Consider the following 23,467-nt stretch of genomic DNA (forward strand, 5'->3'; position numbering starts at 1 on the left):
GCAATCTACCTATCCCCGCAGATACGGTTAGAAATCTAGGCGTCCTGCTGGATTCCGACCTCTCCGGTAAAACCCAAGTCAACAAGATAACGGGAAAATGCTTTGGCATACTAAAAGTTCTTAGAAAGGTGCTGGATCTTCTTCCCACCGAAGCCAGGAAAACCATAGTCCATGCTTTAATAACACCTCATTTGGACTGTGGGAATGCCCTCCTGATAGGACTCAGCCAGAAGGGCCTTCATCAATTACAATGTGTGCAGAACACAGCCGCCCGACTGGTGCTCGGTCTCCCAAGAAGAACATCTGCTAGATCTGCCTTATCCAAACTCCATTGGCTCCCTGTCAAGGAGAGGATTAAGTTTAAGACCCTATGCTATGCCCACAGCATCGCTCAGGACAAAGGCCTTGAATACTTAAAAAATCTCCTTACCATACATCGCCCAACTAGAAACCTAAGATCTTCGGGCATGATGTTATTTAAACTTCCCCGAATCACAAGAGCTAAAATGGGAGGAAAATCCTTTCGATACCTAGCCTCCAAATACTGGAATGCACTCCCGCTCTACCTGCGGATGGAGCCATCCGAAATGAGATTTAGGACTAAACTAAAAACGTATCTGTTCCCTAGCAAGTAATCCTTCTTGAACTCCTTTTCCACTACTCCTCTGGATCGGCATTGTATTAGCAGTTAGCTCGGGGACACACAGTTTTGTGCAGCTAGGCGCTTTATAAATGTTTTATTATTATTATTATAACCCTCTTTTTTTTCTTCTTTTTTTCAAGTAATAACAAAGGGGATGTAGGCCAATGCTAGCACATAGGCTACACAGCTAGAGCATTAAAACTGTCACTTTGCAATTAAGGTACTTAGCCTTATTCCATTGTACAGACATGCATCTGAGGTGAAATGGCAATTAGTTTTTCTGCTTCCTGGAAACAGGATAGTGGAGTACTGAGCTCAGTCTTTAAAAAAAATGCTTTTTCTCACATACATTATTTTAAAACTGGTCTAACCAACCTCACTCAACGCCCTTTCGGACTCACAAGACTCACAAGATTTTTCACTTTGTTTCTGACTGGAATTTAGTATTTTTTCCAGTCACAATGCCTTATCTTTTTGTGCAGTGTCCTGCCTAGAAAAAAGCCCCCCAGTCATATCTCCATAAACTCTGCATCGTATGCCCTCCTGACAATCGCCCTCCAGAAGACTGCATACGTTTAAAAAACAAAAATGTCCAGGACAGCCAGTGGATCAGGTTGCTGGGTCTATGCAAAAGACTTCAAGATATATCATGAAGGGCTAGGAGAGAATTTTCATTACACCTCTGCTTCCTCGTTGTGTTCCAGGGCCTACCCAAGATGTAGATCTAAAGACATTGTGACTGGAAAGCTCAAGAGAAGAGAGAAAAAACAATGTTCCTTGTCCATTTTGAGGCTTTGACATCAAAAACAGGTACTGTAGCCAAATGCTTGCTTTCGAGACTTGGTACTTGATGTTGACGTAGAGACCAAGACTATCATCGACATCAGAGCTATCACCATCAACGCTGAAAATGCCTTCCCATGCGACCTCCATCATCTGCTTCTCCATGGCTCAGACATGCAGTAGATTGTCTCTGTTGTCTTAGGAGGAGAGTCCTATGCTAGTCACACTATGACTATTTCAGGGTGTACTCACCCACTAGAGCTATAACGTCCAATGTCTGTCAGCCTCCCAGTCCTTCTCCCAAAAGATCTGTTTCTCAGCACTTCTCACCAGGGCCACGAGCCACTCTTTGTGTGTTAAGACCACCAGAGTGGCCTAAATCACAAGTTGTTCCTCAAGAACCACGTAGGCCTTTGCCTAAGGAGACCCCCGTGAAAATCTCGCTCCCAATTCAATTCAATTAGTTTATTTGTTACGGAACTCCAACGGAGGTCCACAAAAATACACCAATACAATAAAAGAAACATGCTTTATAACAAATACAAAATTCTACCTTAAGCAATCAGCATAACATTATACATACCAACTAAAGTAAAACCAGAAAATCTGATAAATAGCCAGGAATGTTTTAAAAAATTGAAATATTCTATGGCAGATCATTTCATTTGGAGGGGACAACACAAACGATCGGGCTTCCTCAGCAGAACTAATATTAAATTTGATAAAAGAGGGTCTCAAAAACATTCGCCTTGCCCTTAGAAGTTCTGGACACACAAAAAGCACATGATTGAGATCCTGTATTTGGGTACAACACAGTTCACAAATTCACTTCTCTGTAGGAGTTTTTTCCCAAATACCAGTTACGTCTCTGAGGGGCAACAGGTTAGTTCTTAAAAGAAGTATTAGCCTTCTGATTCCTTGTGGGACATTCCATAAGAGATAGGGCTGTGGTCTGCTCGCCATCACACTCACATAGATTACCTCGTTGCGGACTTTAAGGTGACTTAAAGCTATATCTCTTGCTGTACTAATCGTGCTTACTGACTTCTTTAAAAATGACTTCAATACAGGCTTTGGCATGGGTAAATCACAATTTAAATTTAGCCTAAATAAATGGTTTGCATAGGCGAATGATCTAAAAAAGGCTGATTTATCTTTTAATTTTACAAAAAAATCCAACTTCAAGGTGGCCCTTAGAGTACCCTCATCCCCCCAACAGAGGGAGTTCCCCCACCTCAGGACCGCTGCCAAAGAAGAAGTATAAGAAGAAACTAAATGGAATTCCAAACGAAGAACATGTGGGGCAGCCAAGGAATTTAAATGACAAATTTGACAGAAAAACTGGCCTTCAGCCTTATCAAAAGAGAGCCAGTAATTCCTATCCAAAATTTCTGCAGCATAAGTTAATGTCGGGGGAATTTTAACCTTAAGTACTGTCAGAACATGATTAAAATGACGTTTCCCACAGGTCTTATAAAATCTATTCAGAGCTCCAGCCTGGGAGGCGGCCTTACCAGCACACCGTTTAATGTGCTCCGAGTCACACCTGATTTTTGAGAAAACCTTCCCCAAATACAGGTACGTATTGACCAGTTCAAGTTCTTCCTGCCCCAACAGCCACTTATACCCTTTCTATATTCTAAAACCTTTCTTGGGAAAGACTAAAATTTAGCTTTTAGCAATATTGATTTTCAAGCAATGGTCCGCCGCATATTTAGTCAAGGCCTCCAGACGACATTGCAAGCCAATGGGGGTTAAATCGAAATTGCAACGTCCTCTGCATATAGTAAGAAGCCAATGGAAATTGTGCCAATTCTAGGGGCGTCCCCCTTCACTGAGTTCAATTTCTCGGGGAGGTCAAAAATATAAAAGGAAAACAAAAGAGGGGCCAACAGGCACCCCTGCTTGTGACCATGATGCGTATTTATCCTACAGGAGAGCCCCTGTGAGCCACCCATCATCACTTGACACCAAGAGTCTGTGTGTAATTCTATTATGAGGCCCAGGAGATGGTAAGGCATACCAAGATGAGAGCGCTTTCTACACAGTGTCTGACGATCCACTTTTTCAAACGCCATGGAGAAATCAATAAAAGCTGTGTAGACTAACATGCTTTTTGAGAAAACGTATTTCTCCACGATGGTCTGGATGACCGCGATGTTATCCAGCGTTCCGTGGTTCTTTCTGAAACCTGCCTGTTCTGGCGGTAAGATGTTCAGGTCTTGGGCCCACTGCTGCAAATGCTGAAGTATACTTTTTGCAAATAATTTGCCCACAGCGTCCAGCAGCGTGATCTGTCTGAAGCTAGTAGGAAACCTTTTTGAGCCCTTTTTATACAGCGGGACTATAATACTCCCCTTCGTCTGTAGAAAATTGTTTATATTGCTTCCGAACTAAATTGTTAATTTCATGGTTTAAGGCCTTCAGGATAGGGGGAACCTGATTTACTCTACGTCGGCCCGAAGATACTGAGGTTAAGTTTTTTTATCTCCCTCATTTGTGCCTCAAAAAATTGCATGATATTAATGGAAGTGTTGCCGTGCTGACCTGGGAAAGTTTTTTTCACTATCGCACCTACCTCAACTGTATTTTTTTGTGTCCAAAATGAGCGGCCATTAGATTTATTAAAAACAATCGAGCCCTGGCACAAGTGCCCTTGATTCAATGCAGATAGGTTAAAGGCCAAAGTCAAGTTTATTACACTGTGATCCCTCCAGACTGATGGGATAACCTCTACATTTTCACAAGCCCCAAACATTTGGTAGGAAATGGCTACGTAGTCCAATAGGCTTTGTGTACGAGAAGAAAGAAAAGTAAATTTAGCTGTTTTATCAACTGGCATCCTCCCGTTTAAGATGACCAAATCTGCACTTCTAAAGCTATCAAGCAGAAGGAATCCCCGTTTATCCGTTTTTATTTTATCCGGTAGAAAGGATTCGGGAAAATGCCAGATTTCCTCTTTGTCTGGCTTAGCATATATTACCTGCGATGAATTAGAGATTTTTGCATTTAAATCTCCCACTAATACCACTAGAGGACATTCTTCCATGATGGCTATCTCCTTAATATTTAAAAAAAAAAGTGAACTCAACAGATGGTCATCATTTTTTCCTGGGGGAATATAGAGATTTGCCAACAGGAAGAAGGTAGACCTACCAAACTCTCCCAGACATGCCAACTTCATGCAAATGCAAAGATTTGATGGGTGGTAAAAAACTTTCTGATTCCAATTAATACTATTCTTGAGCAAAATGGATACCCCCCCACTAGCATGTCCCCTTTCAGAATGCTTAGCGTAGCAAGAGAAAGTAAAAAACCCATTACAATCAAAGTCTTTGCACGTCCAAGTCTCTTGTAGGCATATAATCAGAGGATTTAAAGATTTTAAAAAATTCAATTTTTCCTCATCATGCCCCAGACCGGCCATATTCCAGGACAGAAGTAGCCCCCCCTGGCTACCTCAGAGGAGCACTTCTTTCTACCTCTGTACAGTTGGTATTCAGGGTTTTTGCTACCCAACTCCACTGGGCTAAGTCATCTCCTTTATTAGGAGAATGACTCGCAATTACAAAATCAGACACCAAATTTATGGATCGGCCCTTTTTATTTAATGAGACCATAATATTTTTTGCGTTGCCCATAGGATACTCCAAGTCGGGGCCCATAGCGTCCAGCACCACAGAATTACCCAGCCTCTGATCTTGTAAGCGTAGGATTGTACTACACCTGAAAGAACAATCCTCAGAATTTGATACAGAAGTTATATCTAACCCTCGTTTTAAAAAGTGCTCACAGTTTTGTATGGCTAAGTTGGCCACTAGCAGAGGGCAGAAGGTGACTCTGGAGAAGGAAACATTCTCGTGCTGAATAATATTCCCATTTAGAATATCCCTGCTTTCTAACAACTTCAATGCCTCTATTTCAGAAAAGAGTTTGACAATGAGTCCTCTGTTTATCGGATCAGACTCCGTCTCAAATAACCAGATGAAATCCACTATGGACGATAAAGCAGTCTGCACCATATTAGCTTTCTTTGCGGCATCTCTTTGAGGAATCCATAGAGGTACCATATCACCATTATTAACCGTCTGTACCTTCGCATTGAACTCGATCTGCGTGTGAGACCCCACCTCTAGGTTACCGTGTTTGAAGTATAGGGTCTCTACCTCCCAGTATTTTTCTCCTCCCCAAGGGATCATCCCCCTCACTGAGCTGAAGATTATGAGGTACTAAAGGGGACTGCAGCGGAAGACTTAATGGCGCCACTACTGCTCCAGTGGCCCCTACTACCCATTTAGAGACAGAAGTACTGTGACGGGGTTCCTGGGTGCACCTTCCCCAATTAACAGTGTAGAACCACCCTCTGTTGCAGTCTGGGCAACACTCTGGCTATCTGGTATCTGTGGAAAATGTAACTGACATTTTTCGTTTAGGGAATCGTCTTTTCCTTTTTTGTTTCTTCTTCCTATTTTCCCCTTTGCAATTTGTTGCAAGCCCTCCCCTCACCCCTACTTTCCTTCCGAAGTTCACCAAAGAATTCGGAAGTTGGGCCTGTGGGGCAGATGGAGTTGGGGCCTCCCCCTCTGTCCCTCCCCCGCCTTTTTGCCCAACATAACCCTCGATTTACTCTGGTTCCTCAATGGCTCTACCCGCCCCCCTTTTCCCCTTAATAAACAAAGGATAAAGTTTTAGTGTGACATGTCCCAAAGGAGGGCCCACTGCAGCTTCCTCGAAAAGAGAGCTTAGACAAAGCTCTTCATTTTCAAGGTTACAGGAAGATTCTGTTTGGGACAATGAGGAGAGAGGTGTACCTGCTTCAACATGCGCATCTCTCTGCTCTACACGGGGAACGAGTAAAAGAGGACTAATGTCAGTTTGTTCGTCGAAACGCATGGGTATGATAATGGGGGGAATAATGGTGCCCAATTTATTCACTTTATGTACTTTGAACAACATTACGGAGATCATTTCCAGCATATGATCTGAACTAAAAAAAGATTTCTCCAATAAAGACAAAATAGAACTTACAAGACTTTCGATGCAGACAAAGTATTCCGAAAACACACCATCCCTCTCATTACCCAGCTTCGGTTGTGAACAAGGCAAAAATACATCATGAACATCATGAGCATCATAGACGGCTTCACAGAATTACCATTCAAGGGACTTGTACTACAATATAATAGGGGCAAAGAGACACCTGAGGGGGGAGTTTACAATGCAAGTGTTCTTCTCCTTCGGACTGCTCATTGGATACCCGTTCTTTACAGGGTTCTTCACAGGGTTTACATTGATGGCTCCACCCCCTTATTTGATCTTCAGTGTCAATGTCTGGGACTGTAAAGTCTTCCCTTAAATTGAGTTCTCCACAAAATGGAGCCTTTTCCACCATTCCAACAATGTGTTTTCCGGCATCCTCCCGAATTCCTCCGACGCACGCAAGCACACCCTCTTCACTGAGCCCCTTGCCGATGTTCCCCTCCATAGGGGCAACATATACACCCACGGTCTTACTGGATGATTTTTTCCTGCTCAGTGAGGTGGATTGCTGATTCCGCTGGTTAAGAGGATGATCCGAGCCCATGCCTACGTGCAAAGCAACGTCCGAAGCATCAGGTATACCAACAGCAGGAAACTCCACTTCTGATGGATTCGAAGGGATATACAAGCTATGTTGTGATTGATGGGACCGTTGGATTAAAGGATTACCACATGGGCCAGGGACCAAATTTGTCCTTGAAGATATATCTGGAAAAAAGGGCTAATTGAGTTATCTTCCTCACCTGATCTTATCTGGCCCCTTGCCCCTTCTTGGGACATTATCAGACTCCCTGTGGGATCATAAGGGTTTCCCTGAGCTTCCTCTGTAGAGAGGAGGGGTGTTGTTACTGAGGCAAACTTGGAATGCAGACTATCTTGCCCCAATATTGCCCCAATATTGCTTCCACAGGAACAATCAAGGGAGCTTTCCAAAAGAAACCCGTAATAGTTGATTAAGATTCATAACAGAGGTGTTGTAGATTTTTAGTTCCACTGTATGATCTCCTCAATTTCCTTATACAACTCGGAGATAAGGTAAGTACGCATCCGGATTGTAATTTTCTAGAAGTCATCTCACACGTAGGATGGAGACTTACGCCTTTCCGACCTGGGATCCGCATTGGGATGAGACTCAGGCGGCCCCGGCCGGCGCCGCTCCTGGCGCCACTACCAGTGCTGCTTGCCCCCTCTCCGGCTCTGCCGCCGCCTCCTTCTACTCCGGAGTCGGATGAGGATTGGGTCGGCTCTGAGGACCCTCTTGCGCTGCAGTGTGACTCCGAGCAGGATTGGGTGGAAGACCTTCAAGATGCAGGTGAACTTGATGGGTCTTCTGACCCGGGGTTTGCCTCACCTCCGCCTACTATGGAGGAAGACGCTTCCTATACTATGGTGCTGCGTTGAGCCGCAGAGGCTCTCCATCTCGACCTTCCTACGGTGGCTCTTAAGACCAACCTCCTTACGGAGATGCTCCAGACGGCGTCTATTTCGTCGGAGCCGCTGCTCCCTTTCAATGAGGCCCTTACCAAAGTCCTCTTGGGTACTTGGTTGCGGCCGGCTTCGGGGGCACCGGTGGATAAGAACGCCGCTAGGCGTCATCGCCCGGCGCCTGGTGATCCCGCATCCTTGACCACTCACCCCATGCCTGATAGCCTAGTCATCCAGGCCTCGACATCGCAGGGTGCCTTTTTCTCGGTTCCGCCGGATAAGGCTGACCAATATGGCAAGAGGCCAGTTTGGGGTTGAGGTCGGTTAATACCGCCTGCTTATTGGGCTGTTACTCCCACGCAGTTTGGGATTCGGTGGCAGAGGTTCTGCCGCAGTGCTCTGAGGAGGTCCAGGCTGACCTTTCCCAAGCGATTGCGGAGGGCAAGGATGCAGTGAAGTTTGCCATCAGGTGTGGTTTGAACGTACCAAAAAAGGATAATGCCAAGGGATAAATCAAACAAAAGTAGGTCGGAGAGATACCTGAATTACCTCTCCCTGATACTTAATCTTAAGATCTAATCTGACGATTTTAAAGGAATCACTTACCAAATGTTGGCTCAAAACACATATCAAATGTTTTGGATTTGAAAGTGTATATTTATTATCACTTTTCTTTTTCTCTTATGTGTATTATTTGGAATCAAAACATACAAAAGTGTGACATTTACATACATATACAGACATTTACCACAATAGACATATATAAACAAGCTATTTATACCACAAACATCAATAGAAACAAAAGTTATACAATTCACTTGTTGTTTCTTATAGCCCTTATCATTCAAATCAGATGCTCTAAGAAAAATTTCCACTAAGCATTCCGTATACGTAAGACCGCCCTACAAAATTGAGCATTCAAGGTTATCAACTTTTGTCCTTATTTTTTTTTTCACAAATGCTCCAGAATTAATTTCTTGTGTTTTTACATTTGAGTGTCTTTCATTTTATTGTCGACGCGTTTCAGCCCATCAACTTGCAGACTTCATCAGGACTAGGGCTTCAGAGTAACCAATTTTTCACAAGTAACCTACAACATCAAAGCATACCTTATTTAACTTTCAATATTTACACGTAATATTTCTCACAAATTACTTATGACCAATCCACGTGTACATACGGACCTATATACAGATATTTTATTAAAATTAAAGCTAAAGACTGAAGTGACGGCCAGATAACCTAAACCTTAATGTGTCTAGAAATATATTTTCATCGAAATGTGCAAGGCAATTGGTATATCGAACCGTGACCTATATCAACACACAGTGTGGACCATTGAATAGTTCTCCCAGTGACACGAAAGAAACGTGTAAGAAAAGTCCCAAATCCATAACAATTCTATTCCGCATTTAAATTCGATACAAAAAATGCAAGTACCTCTGGTGGTCAATCGATCTTCCCACCAATACTACGCTTCTTTGGAGTAGCCGAATTACTGAATTACATTTTTTCTGTCAAGAAACTAATAAAGAGCAGAAAGAAAGGCTATATGTGTATACTGACTTAACTTGAGTGGCAATATGATGTAATCACTGATTCAAGGGGCCCTAAACCCACACAGTAATATACTTACTAGTGAAGGAGGCGAACACAGAGCAGACTAGTTAAACCCTCTGTCTTACGTAGTTCCACTCTTCCTCAGGTCTGTGTATCTGCAAATAAGCGGAGACCGATACACAATAAGTCTGCTCCCAAGTCAACAAACTGCTTCTCTAATTGTGACCAACACTATAGGAATCGTGTAAAACCTATTATTAATGCTATACTCGCGTCTTACCTTGCAGCGCTTGTTTTCAACTCAAAGCAGTCAAACGTTCACCATAGCCGTATCTATCGCGTATGCGGAGTCACGTGAGGCGTAAGCGGTCATAAATCCTACCATAAACGATACTGAAGAAATACTCAAATGAGCCTCATTGCAAACGTATTCTTCCTTAATGAGTGAAATAGTTACCTAACTACAGAGAGAATCACTTATTTGAAGCCTAGGTTATAAAAGTATTAATGAAAGGAATTAAGAATATTAATAAAAAAGAATTAAGAATAAGACAGCTGTATAAGGATGTGTTGGCACACGTCACCAACTGTTAATGATTGGTCAAGTCTTACTCATTTACGGAACTATAAACAACCTCACGCTTTACGCGTATGCCAAAATGCGGATCAACAGGGCAATATTTATATTATCATTATCGGAGGGATAACCAAAACCGTAACCGTAAATTAACCTTCATCTAGATGGTCACTTGTGACTGATATTATACCTTAACTGTCAAAGATGCCACAAAACATCCTACTTAAAAATACAAATAAAGTGGGGGAAGAAGTTATAGGTCACGGTTCGATATGCCGATTGCCTTGCACATCTCGATGAAAATATATTTCTAGACACATTAAGGTTTAGGTTATCTGGCCGTCACTTAAGTCTTTAGCTTTAATTTTTTTTTTTTTTTTTACATTTTTGGAGAACCTTTATTGTTCTTACAAGCAATTACAGGCAGAGGCCTACAACCACCCTGGCCGGCCACTAAACAAGTCATGAGTACCACAAGTCAATGAGAAGAAAACATAGCAACCCAAGGTCAGGGGGTCCAGCAAAATCAGGATATAACCTGTATTCAAGCGTACACGTAAGCCATCAGGATTAGATAAGGTTAATTTTACAATATAAGAATCACAGGATCAATGCCAAACAGTCGTACCAGGTCCTGTAGTTAGCAAGCATAAAGTAGTAGGTCAGCGAATAACACTATTACAGTAGGAGTGAGAAAGGCGAAGTACACAGATCAGGATAGTATCCAGCATAATCACGTTTCATATCAAACCAACGCCCCACCCCTCAAAACTGAGCATACTACAGGAACCGTAGGAGGCGATGACGCTGAGAAAGAGAAAAGTAAAGGGCCATAGAACCAATGACGAGACAAGAAAAAATAATAAAGGAAGAAACCCCCTCCCCCAAACCCCCACCCCACACCCCTGCAGAAGGCTACGGCCTACCCCCCCCCCCCCCCCCCCCCCCAGCAGTGTGCCTGTCGCCGTATATCAGAGACCCGAAATGTAGTAAGGAAGAAATAAGAAAAGCGGAGGAGGAGAAAAAAATATTATGTACTAGCTCCCAGCCGCCTACCCCCGAACCCCAGACTATCAAACCGACACCAATGCGATATGCGTTTCAATCTTAATAAAGCATGTCCCACATAGTCACCAGCAAACACCAGTAAGCAACGAAACATCCTCAGCCTTGTCCCGTGCGATCAAGTGTACCAACGGAGTTCAGCCGGCCAGCCGCCATGTTAGATTATTTGGGCGGCCAAGGTGACCAGGATAATGCGGTAGACTGCCCACCACATCCAGCCAAAAACAGCAGTTTATAGTCAAGGGCAGTGCGAGAGAGTTCCATGAACGACAATAAGCCCCCTCGGCCTGTTATCATGTTCGGTCGTACCAGTTCCGGGAGAGGAGGAAAAGTCACCCTATCAATCCACAGCTGAATAGTCGGAAGCAGCGTCCGGAGCAGAATCTCCACCCACGAGATAGGTCCAGAGCCCCCGGACCTATCCCAACCGGCAGCAATCAGCCCAGTGGCTGTCATGAGATCCGGGACCTCCAACTTCACCATGTCCACCGGGGTAATCAGTACACCCCGCTCAGGTTTAGGGTGTGGCACAGTGTCCTGCACTCGAGAACAATCCCGTTGAGCGTATCCCACCGCGGGGATAATGGCGTCTAGTTTTCTCCCCAGGTCGCGGGTACTGCAGTCCAGGGTGACGCGTAGGGCACTGAGAGCAGCCAAAACATCACCGATCCCTAGCGTTGCTCCGTGGGCACAGTCTGCGGCGCTCCTCCTCACCAGAGGCTCCCCGGCAGGCAGCGCTTCATTAGCCAGGACATCACTCTCCCATGCGTCCGAGCGGTCACTATCTTGCCACACATCGGGATACAATCGAGCCACGGCCATAGGAGTAGCAGGTTCCATGGCGCTACAGACGATGTTGTGGAGGCGGATTCAACAAGCGCCAGGCTCGCTACCGCAGTCTGAAGCTCTCATTGCCCAAGCACAGGTCCAGAGTCGCACAAAATGTCGCCCGCAATGGCGTCGGGAGAAACAGAAGGATCATCCGAGCGGCGCACAGGCGGAAAAACAGCTGAAATATAGTCCACTCGGACCTTAGATGCTCCGCCGGCTCTCGACCCGCAGGGTGGGATAGAAACCTGCAGCAAGGGTTGCGCAATGCAGTTGAGTCACTCCGGCCGGCCGACTCCTCCCCGTCGCGGATGACCGTTGTTGTTGCATCAGAGGCTGGCCATCCCCCTCACGCAAAGCCCCGGTTCCATGGCTGTTAAGGGCCGGAGATCGAGTGAGGATATTTCTCCGGTTCTACAGCTGGTAGGAATCTCGGGGGCACGCTACCGGAGGCCGTGTCATTTCCCCTTCACGAAGATGCGGCTCTGGTTCAGGATAGGTTACAGGATGTGAGCACAAAGCAAGGAAGACGGCGGAGCTGAGAGCCTAAGCGGCCATCACGGTCGACAGCTTGGCTCCTCCCTTTAGCTTTATTTTAATAAAATATCTGTATATAGGTCCGTATGTACACGTGGATTGGTCATAAGTAACAGAATGTATTAGCGAGAAATATTATGTGTAAATATTGAAAGATAAATAAGGTATGTTTTGATGTTGTAGGTTACTTGTGAAAAATTGGTTACTCTGAAGCCCTATTCCTGATGAAGCCTGCAAGTTGATGGGCTGAAACGTGTCAATACAATGGAAGACACTCAATAAATGTAAAAACACAAGAAATTAATTCATGAGCATTTGTGAAAAAATAAGGACAAAAGTTGATAACCTTGAATGCTCAATTTTGTAGGGTGATCTTACGTATAAGGAATGCTCAGTGGAAATTTTTGTTAGAGCATCTAATTTGAATTGTATAACTTTTGTTTCTATTGATGTTTGTGGTATAAATAGCTTGTATATATATGTCTATTGTGGTAAATGTCTGTATATGTATGTAAATGTCACACTTTTGTATGTTTGGATTCCAAATAACCTACATAAGAGAAAAAGAAAAGTGATAATAAATATACACTTTCAAATCCAAAACATTTGATATGTGTTTTGAGCCAATATTTGGTTAGTGATTCCTTTAAAATCGTCAGGTTAGATCCTAAGATTAAGTATCAGAGAGAGGTAATTCAAGTATCTCTCCGACCTACTTTTGTTTGATTTATCCCGTGGCATTATCCTTTTTTGGTACGTTCATGTTTTGACCCAGATGCCAAAGGGTTATATAGGGTACCCCCTGTTTAAATATGTATCAGGTGTGGTTTGGACACCGCTGATTAGTTGGGCAGGGCGAGTTTCACAATGGTGGCGTTGAGGCGCCACACCTGGTTGCGTTCATCTGGGTTCTCACCCGATGTCCAGAGCTCGCTCATGGACATGCCCTTCGATGGCTCCCGCCCCTTCGTGATAAGGCTGACAATGCCCTGGTGCGCATTAAAGGCTCTCGTGCCACGGCCAAGTCTTTGGGTCTTTCCTTGAAAAACCCTGCCACACCGGGGTTTCGTTCCTTTCGTGGCCAGTGCAGGGGTACCCAGGCGCGCTCTTCCAGCAAGCCTGTGCAGAACGAGCCTCAGCAAGGCCGTGGACGTGGGTTCCGCAGGGGCGGATCTGGGACCCGATGTGTGAGTCAGTCCACTTCCACCCCGCTGCTTCCGCCTCAAAACCTTCCTAATCCTAGCTTCAGGGGGCACCGCATGCAAGTGTGCGGCAGGGCTCTCTTCTACCTCCACCACTGGTGCGAGATCACATCGGACAAGTGGGTACTGCAGATAATCTGCCAAGGTTACTGGCCCTCCTTTCTGTCCTCCCCTCCAGCCATGCCACCTCGGTACCACCGCATGTCGGGGTACCATTTGGCTCTTTTCCGTCAGGAATTCTCGGTCCTCCTGGCCAATGGGGCCATCGAGTACGTTCCCGATCAGGAAGTAGGGAGTGGTTGTTATTCCCACTACTTTCTGGTCCCTAAGAAGGAAAAGGGTGGCTTGCCCCCCATCTTGGACCTCCGGGACGTCAATCCCTTCCTCCGTACGGAGAAGTTCAATATGCTAACTCTGGCTCAGGTCCTGACTGCCCTGGACCCTGGGGACTGGATGGTAGGGTTGGACTTGCAGGACGCTTATTTTCACATTCCTGTCCTGCCGACCCACCGGTGTTACCTGCGGTTCATGGTAGGCCAGGAGCATTTTCAGTTTGATGTGCTCCCCTTCGGCCTTACAAGCGCCCCTCGGGTGTTCACGAAAGTGATGGCGGTGGTCGCAGCTCATCTGTGCAGGTCCGGGGTGTCAGTCTTCCCCTACCTAGACGACTGGCTGTTGAAGGGGGGCTCGCCCCAGGCAGTCTTCTCCCACCTCCAGGCTACGGCCGACCTCCTGCATTTGCTGGGGTTCTCCATCAATGTGCCGAAGTCGCTGTTTCTGGTTTATCCTCCCGAGCAGCGAGTCAGGGATATTCAGGCTATGATTCCGATCTTTCAGCCTCTGTCCCGGGTTTCGGTCAGTATGACCCTCCGGCTTCTGGGCCTGATGACCTCCCTCATCCTGCTGGTGACGCGTGCCAGATGGCATATGCGGGCTCTGCAGTGGGACCTGAAGTTCCAGTGGGCACAGCATCAGGGCAACCTGTCCGATCACGTCCAGATCTTGGAGGGCGCTGCACGACAGCTGCATTGGTGGCTCACGAACGGCGATTGGGTCACTGGCAGATCCCTATCCCTTCTTCAACCGGACCACTCATTGGTGACGGATGCATCGCTCCTGTGATGGGGAGGCCCCATGGGAGAGGCGGAGATCAGAGGCGTCTGGTCTCCGACGGAGTCCCGGCTCCATATCAACCTCCTGGAGCTGCGGGTGATCCGGCTTGCACTGAAGGCATTCCTTCCCTCTGTTCGGGGAAGTGTAGTGCAGATGTACACAGACAACACCACCGCCATGTTGTTTTTCAACAAACAGGGCGGTTTGGGGTCCTCGACCCTATGCCAGGAGGCTCTGCGCCTCTGGACATGGCTGGAACATCAAGGCATTACCTTGGTGATTCGACACCTGGATCACGAATGACGTTGGGTCTCTTTCTGCATTGGGGAGAGCCTTGGTTAGATCTATTTGCCACCGAAGAGAACGCGCAATGTCATCATTTCTGCACGTTGGAGTTCCCAAGGCGGCGCTCGCTAGGAGACGCTTTTCCTCGCGAGTGGAGCTGTGGTCTATTGTACGCCTTTCCGCCTGTCCTACTTCTGCCCAGAATGCTGAAGAAGATCCGGCGTGACCAGGCCCAAGTCATTCTTGTGGCTCCAGACTGGGCTCGAACAATTTGGTATCCCAAGCTACTCCGTATGAGCATTGATCTCCCGATCCGTCTGTCTCTTCGGGAGGATCTTCTGTCGCAGCAGCAGGGGACGGTCCTCCACACGAACCTGTCCAGCCTCCACCTCCATGCGTGGAGATTGAGCGGAGACAGTTGACACCTTTCGATCTTCCTTCCGAAGTCTTTGATGTCATTCTGGCAGCCAGGCGTGCCTCCACTAAAGCAGTATACGCCTGCCGATGGAACATATGTGTGGCATGGTGCACAGCAAAAGGTGTAGACCCCCTTTTGGCTCCTCTTTCTCAGATTCTTCTGTCTTTGGCCCAGCAGGGCTCTGCTCTGGGCACTATCAAATGTTATCTTTCTGCCGTTTCCGCCTTCCTGAGGCTTCCTGATCAACCTTCTCTTTTAAATCCCCAGTTGTTAACCGTTTTACTCAAAGGCAGTACACACACGTTTCCTCCCGTGCCTTTCATAATGCCTCAGTGGGACTTGAATCTTGTCTTGACTTTTCTGATGTATGCTCCCTTTGAGCCTCTTCATAGTTGTCATTTGTGTCTTCTTACTCTCAAGACTGCTTTCCTGGTTGCTATCACCTCTGCCAGAAGAGTGAGTGAGCTCCAGGCTCTTTCTTCCAAACCTCCTTTCCTTTCTGTTCAATTGGACAAGGTGGTTTTAAGGGCCTGTCCTTCTTTCTTGCCAAAGGTTGTTACGCCCTTTCACATCAGGCAAACCATGACTTTGCCCACCTTCTTTTTGCCTCTGCATCCTTCCAGGGAAGAGGAGAGGCTCACCGTCTGGACCCGAAACGTGCGCTTGCTTTCTATCTGCAGCGTACACAACCGTTCCGGGTGGATGATCAGCTCTTTTTTGGTTACGTGGCGCCAAGAAAGATCGGGCTGTGCACAAAGGGACCATTTCCCGGTGGGTCGTTCCATGCATCAAAGCTTGTTACTCCTTGGCCAGGAATGAGCCTCCTGTGGGGTTACGTGCCCATCCGACCAGGGCGACTGCAGCCACGCGGCGTTCCCTTGCAGGACATATGTCAGGCAGCTACGTGGGCCTCTCTGCACACGTTTACAAAGCACTACTGCCTTGACAGTCGGGTCCGGAGAGACGGCTTCTTTGGCTGTTCTGTGGTCCGTGACTTTTTTGTGTAATCCTTTTCGCAGACCCACCTCTGGGGTTGGTTTTGCTGGGGTATCAATTCTAAGGTAAGGAGTCTATCACTAACGTGTCTCATTCAGATGCACAATTTACTACTTGTGTAACAATATATCTGTAAGAGACTTTAGTTCGTGATAGATTCCTTACCGCCCCACCCATCCTCCCCGTTCTGCGAAGTGATTGCTAGGGTTAAGGTCATCCCATTTTTAGGGCCCTAGTTTTATGCACCAATGGTCGGTTTCTTGCATGGCTCTGCGTTTCGGTGCGGAAAGTTGTGTACAGAACTGATGTCATTGCGCATGGGTGGCGCCTAAGTACTCTCTGTGACGTCATCTCGACGCTTGCAACGCCATTGATGGACGCGGAGCCGAATGATGCCACCTACCAGCGCGCAGGGGTACTGCTAAGCAGAAAAACTTTACAGATTCAGTCTGACGCCTGGGGAATATTCTAAGGTAAGGAATCTATCACTAACTAATGTCTCTCACAGATATCTTTACCCAAGTAGTAACTTGTGCTTTAAATTGACATGCTGTAGATAGGTCTTGAAAAGAAGAAAGAATTAAGGACCTGCTACAAACCCTACGAAACAAACCCCTCCGTGGCACTTTCCACAACACCGCCACCATTAAAGGCAGCCTGATCACCCCAGAATATCCTCGAAAGGCAAAGACTGCCAACAAGCATTGGCTGCTGCAGGGAAACCTCAACAAAAAAAGCAAGACCCTCCTTCCTCTGTCAGTTTCTCCACTGATTACAGCAGTGTTGATAAAGCTATGGCATTCCAAAGCAATATTGATCCTTTTAGCCATTGAATGGCTCGGAAGTGGTGGTTCACAGATTTAGTTTTTTACCAATCAGAAAAGACCACACATTAAGTTGCTGTGCAGATCGGATCTTTTCTTTAATTACCACATCCTACATCCCAAACTATCATTCAAGGTAGCCATTTGGTTCCTGAATTCTTGCAATATGGATTGTTAAATCTCCCACAGGACTATTGACTTCTTGAACGAGGTGAAGAAACCTTCCACTAGGGCAACATATGAGTTCAAGTAGAAAAGATACTGCCTCTGGTGTATTCAGAATAACTATAACTCTATTACATACAAAGAGGAAGTTATTACATTTTTCTAAAAACCTAGCAAGGCTTGGTCTTTCCTTATCTTCAGTGAAGATTCGCCTTGCAGCAATTACTGCATATAGGAAATCTCCTTCACAAACCTTTCTTTTTAAAATAGAGATAGTGAAGTATTCCTTACAGGGGAACAAGTAACTTCAGATTCAAAAGCCGATGTCTAAGTAGGTCAGCCTCTTTAAAGAATCTTTTTGGGTAAATATCAGAACGTTCTGACTTTTTCTTCTTGCCTATGATTTTTGTAGTGGGATAATTCTGTGCTTATGACTATTAACGAGGATCCCTTGAAGAGAAGGAAAAGTTTCTCATCCGTATTCCTAGTTCTCTTCCATAGAAATCCTCACTAAAGTCATACATTTCTCACCTCCCCGGACCGGATTATAAAGCAGAGGTTTATGTTCTGTGCAGATGATATTTATCTGTCAAAAAATGTATTGACCTGTTCTCAGGCGCATGTTCGGACACTGAAGTAAGGATGAGGCCCTTAAAGTTTTAATGCTCTTGCTGTGCAACCTATGTACTAGCACTGACCTACCTTTTCCCTATATTTTTTTCTATAAAAAAAGTTTGTCACTGATATTTATATTCACTTTCATCACAGTAACTACACGTGCATATCTTAGAACAAGAATGCAACAGCAGCTCACTTACATCCATTGCCCGTTAGGGAAGTCATCAACATCAATTGCCAGTGGGCTAAGAGTAGGAGTAAGATAAATGCACAATAAAGGGGGAAGGGATGGTAACAGGTACAACCTGGGGCACGGGGGTGTGGGTAACAAGACACTGGTCTCAACACAGTACTAGCCTGAAAGTGTAAGTGAAATGGAGGCCATCAGGTAGTAGGTGTGGAGGAATCTTTATCTGGGTAGGTTAGTCAAAGATTTAACAGACATGATTATTCTCGAAATTGCTGCAAGAGATATTGGATGCAGGGCCCCCAGGTCTTGGCAAATAGGGGTAGGGAGTGGGTTGGCACAGCAGTATTCTATGTGCCAGGATGCCTGTAAAAATGTTGGCATCTGTGTTTAATAAAGAAATCAGACAATAAGAGGCGCACTGCTTGGGGTTTTTGCCTGCCTTTGGGATCACCTTAATAGTGGCAAATTGCATTGAGTCACTCAGTGTACCTCTGGTACTAAACACATTGTACAGTTGCGCCAGTATTGGAGCCAGTAACGTGCCATCGGCCTTAAGAAATTCTGCACTGTAACAGTCATGCCCAAGGGCCTAACCTGGTTGTAGATGTTGTATTGCCATGAGGACCTCATTGGGGGTGATATCCCTGTTGAGGGAGGGGATATTAGCCTGTGGTATGCCAGTAAAGGGGACTGCAGACAGATAAGTGAGAAAAGGTTGTTCTGGGGCTTGAAGGTTTGAATGTTAATTCTTTGGAATAATTCCAATAAATTCCTATAAGTTAGTACAGAACGTATTTATTGACACATCAGAGTGAACAGCCAACACATGTTTCACCCCTAAGCGGCCAGCAGGCCTGGGGCTTCTTCAGGGCGATATTGTCTTGGTTTAATTTTTCGGCTTTTAGTATGTTCGTCAAAAAACGTTTATTCTAGTAGTCACAGCACAATGCTTAGTTCCTCCTGAATCGAGTCGGATAGCAAGTTTGTCAAAGGACGTCCTAACCGACTGTTTACATAATCGTATTCGGTAAAGGACTTCCGGTTTGAAAGCCCGGAAGTGGTGAGAGTGCACAGCTCGTCGACAGATAAGTGGCAATATCATCAGGTGTGAGATCCTCAGCTGAATAGAGGGTGACGTAAAATCTCTCAAACTCTTGGGTAATCTTCTCGTCTTGATACTGCGGGGTGCCACCAGAACCAGAACAATACTTCTGTTTTACCCGTAGTAGTGCGTATTCCGCCCTAACTATATCCAGTGCTTTCAGTTGTTTCCTGCCCGTGGTCAACTGACGTCACCAGTGAGCCAGAGTGTTTTTGAGAGTACTCTAGTTCTTTGACCTTGGTTTCTAGTGGGGAGTGAAGTTTGGTTCTCTCTCAGTTAAAACTGGTGGCTATGGCAATGATTTGGCCCCTCAGAGCTGCCTTCAGGGTTTCCCACATGAGCGGGATTGTGGTGGACGGTGTGTTATTAATCTCTACGAAGGAGGTGATGGCGGCAGAGATTTCAGTAAATATGTAATTGTAGGTGAGAAGCTTTACTTTAAGGCACCTGATCTGTGGAGTCGATAGGACACTGTGGGGAGTGTTACGGAGGAAAATAGGGGAGTGATCAGACTGGGCTGCTGTGCCAATACCTACCACTGACGTCCCCTTTATAATGCGGGGAGAGGTAAGGGTAAAATCAATACAGGCTTACGTTTGGTGTGCCGTTGAAAAGAAAGTGTAGCCCCGCGTCTTTCTAATGAGTGTGCCATCAGGCCCGAGTCTGCTAGCCAGTCTGTCCCAGTCGGTGGATTGATCTATTCCTCTGCACCTCCATCAGTATGTTAAAGTCCACAGCTACAATAATATCCATGTCTGGTGTGTATAGCACCTGCCCCATGGCATCTCGTATGAAGGCTTCCTGATGGTCATTGGTGGGGGAGCGGGGCATAGATGTTTTCCAGCGTAAACCCATGCCATTTCAGATCGGTTTGCAAGGCCAAAAGTCAGCTAGGTAATTCATTATGGACTTGAGTCACTTGCCCCATCAAATGTGTTGCAAGTAGCATCGCAACTCCTGCTTTCTTCACTGTCCCATTGGGCAAACCACGTAGAGTTTTAAGCGTTTCCAATCGAGGCGCTCTACTGGAGCATTGTCTGACTTTGAGGCTGAGAATAGTGATTGTGTGTGTGCGTGTGTGTGTGTGTGTGTGTGTGTGTGTGTGTGTTAGTTAGTTAGTTAGTTAGTGTTAGTTAGTGAGTGTTAGTTAGTGAGTGTTAAGCTGGTGAATGTCCTGCTCAGACAGGAAGAGAAATCAGCCCTGGACTTGGGTCCCTAATGCATGGTGTCAGTGGTGTGAAATAACTGACTGGGCATTGGAGGACAAGAGAGGTAAGAGAACAAAGAATAATTCAACAAAGAAGTTCCTTGCAAAGAATAATTCAACAAAGAAGTTCCTTGCCTAGTAACAATAATAACCAGTCGATGAGGGTCCTTGTCATTGGCGATGATTTTCTTCAATCTCGGACTCGGTGTGTCTACAGAGCTCCACCACTATAAGCCAACATCAGAGGGGGGGAGGAGAAATCGCTATGAACGATAGGCCGGTACCAAGGAGGGTAAAGTCAGGGATCCCTTTGCCTACCTGACATGGAGGACCAGGCTCTAGCCGGTGAGGAGGCCACTGGTCACACTCCGCCTCTGTGGCACTATTGTGATGCTGTAATTGCCTGAGCAAAGCTGCCCTTTCTGCTTTCGGTCTACGAGGTTCAGCGTAACACTCTGAACACTACGTACTGCCGTGAAAAGACCAAGCGCACACGCCTTAGATCGCAACTGGAGACACGAACCTGTCATCAACTCTGCAGACTCACAGCATCTGATCTGTGGTGTGACTTCCCTATTGGTGGGGTTCGTGGAAGGAGAGTGTTGCAGGTCTGGGGAGGGGGTGGGTGTGTCCCAGGAGTGCAAGATCCAACAGCACCTCTGCTCCAATATATCCCTCGCGGCCTAACAGGTTAGTGTTCATACCTGTTGTGCACGGCACACCTTTTTGTTAGGCGTCCACGATAATAACTGTGCAGGATGGGGGGAGGGGGTTGTAAGAACAGGCCCGCCCAACAACAATTAAGAGGCAGCAGAATGTCCGTTATGGACAGACTCATCCCACACCACACTCCTTTGCCGTATATTTGCCCCCAGTGTGAGCGACATTGGGAAAGTGCTGTAAATGGTATGGTCCGCGTCTGCGCGGGGAGCATAGATACAGGTATACTTTGTCGGGCGCGCCCGCTATGTCCGATGCTGCTGAGTGTGGTCAAGCAGAGGGTGGAGGGGCCCGGAAAGCAGAACAGGCCAGCCGAGTTTTTGGGAGGGGGCCACAGAAGGTCCGCAGTAGACGAACCCTCGTCCTGCACCATGTTCCAGAGTGTTGTGCGACCCCCTTTCTAGGACAGTGTCAGCAAACCGCCCCTGTGGTGTAGGAACCCTCAGGTCTGCGGCAGCCATCCATGGGAAAGGGGTGCACACAGGAGAGACGAGCCAGATGCCCCCATGCCCAATATCACAGAATGGGCCTACCGTGCGGCTTCTTTCCACTAGTTCTTCAGCGATTGAGACCCGTAGCGCCTGCCATCAGCCACCTTGTTCCCGGGCCGCTCCCGAATCTTTCGCCTCCTTAGGCAGCCCGCCCTATCCAAGGCCTCATTGGCGGCGATTAGGAGACAGTTGGGCTGCAGATACTGGCTGAAGGGAGCCCGGAGAAGGTCAGTGTCCGCCCCACTTAGTAAACTGGTGGCGAAGCTCCATGAGACCAGATGTACTCAGGTCCCATCTTGGACACGCCAATTTGCAGATAATTTGAATAATGAAACATAATTGAAATTTAACATTTTTACCATTTTCAGCCATTGTTTGTCTGCAAAGTGTATTGCTTTCTATGTATATACACCTTTTGCCTTCTATTTTGCAAAATGCTCTGGGATACCACACATGAGCGGGACAAATCATGCATAGAACTTTGAAGAGGATTTCCTTGGAAGAGAACTAGTGTTACAGTTGAGAAACCTTTCTTTCTTTAGCCAGTAGCACTTAGAGGCCATATTTTTTCAACATTTAAGCTGTGTGATTGCTTCTGTGTGTTGGTGCAGTGAACGTCAATTTTACCTATTTCCATATGCTGGCCGTACCAATTTCCATAAATATCAGAGATGTGTGGCTTGGGTATTGTCTATCAGTTTAAACTTGTATTTTTTCTGTGCTCTGCCTCCATCTTTAGCAAGAAGATAATAGTGAAGGCTGCTGTTAGACCCAAGATACATATGACTTAATGCCTCTATTTATGTGTTCAGAAACTGAACAAACAATGAAACTGAACAGATGCTTTATACATAAGGTTTCAGATAGAATATTTTTGTAGCAATGCATTTGCCAATATTTAAAAAATTGAGAAATCCATTGTGCCAAACCATCCCAACAGATTCCACGTAACTACATAGCTTGCTGATGACATATCTTGTAATTTGTATAATAAACTAATATTGAAAGTAGGGGTGGGTGGAACTCAAAGTTTCATTTCACTCCATGGAGTTACATAAAAACTCTACGAGACTCCGCAGAGTTCATCGGGCGGAATCAGCATTTTGTGCTGCTTTTTAGCACCAGGAGCTTGTTCTGTGTTGTAAAATCTGCGCTAATGGCACCATGCAGCGCACCAGAGGGCCATGTTTCTTTGTTTCTGATTGCGAATGGTCGCGACCGCCCTCCTTGAGAAAATCTCGCCGGATGCTGTCCTAGCGTTTGAAAATCACCCTACGGATGTCAATTCTCGCTTGCACCTACAAACGTAACTTTGGTGCGCCGCACGCGAGAAAAACTCTGCCACACAGCTGTTGGCGCAGTTTTGCCCGAAATCCACGTTAAAAGCGTAACATGGAGTGGGCAAAAAAACCTCTGTAAACTCCACCAGCTGGGCGGAATTTATCGCCCACCCTTAATTAAGAGACACTGTGGTAAGCACACTTCATGAGTGTGATAGATCAGATTATTGGTCTGTGCATGAGTATAGGCAGGGCGGTCGGGTGTTTTTGAAAAGCTTGTTCTGAGGAGCAACTTGGAGTAGCTGTTGTAGGTGAAGTTGTGTATTATTGTGCATTCCAGAGTTCCTCTGTTCATCCAAGCATCTGTGCGCACATGTATTTATCTTCTAGAGGGTATA

General features: G+C 46.0%; 1 protein-coding gene across 5 annotated transcripts in view; it reads left to right on the top strand.

Moving 5' to 3' along the window:
- Window positions 1-23,467, top strand: part of DNMT3A (DNA methyltransferase 3 alpha) — a 1,977,379-nt gene that overhangs the window by 1,209,574 nt on the left and 744,338 nt on the right. The window lies entirely within an intron of this gene.

Source organism: Lissotriton vulgaris, chromosome 6 (genome assembly GCF_964263255.1).
Source record: "Lissotriton vulgaris chromosome 6, aLisVul1.2, whole genome shotgun sequence".
Lineage (NCBI taxonomy): Eukaryota > Metazoa > Chordata > Amphibia > Caudata > Salamandridae > Lissotriton > Lissotriton vulgaris.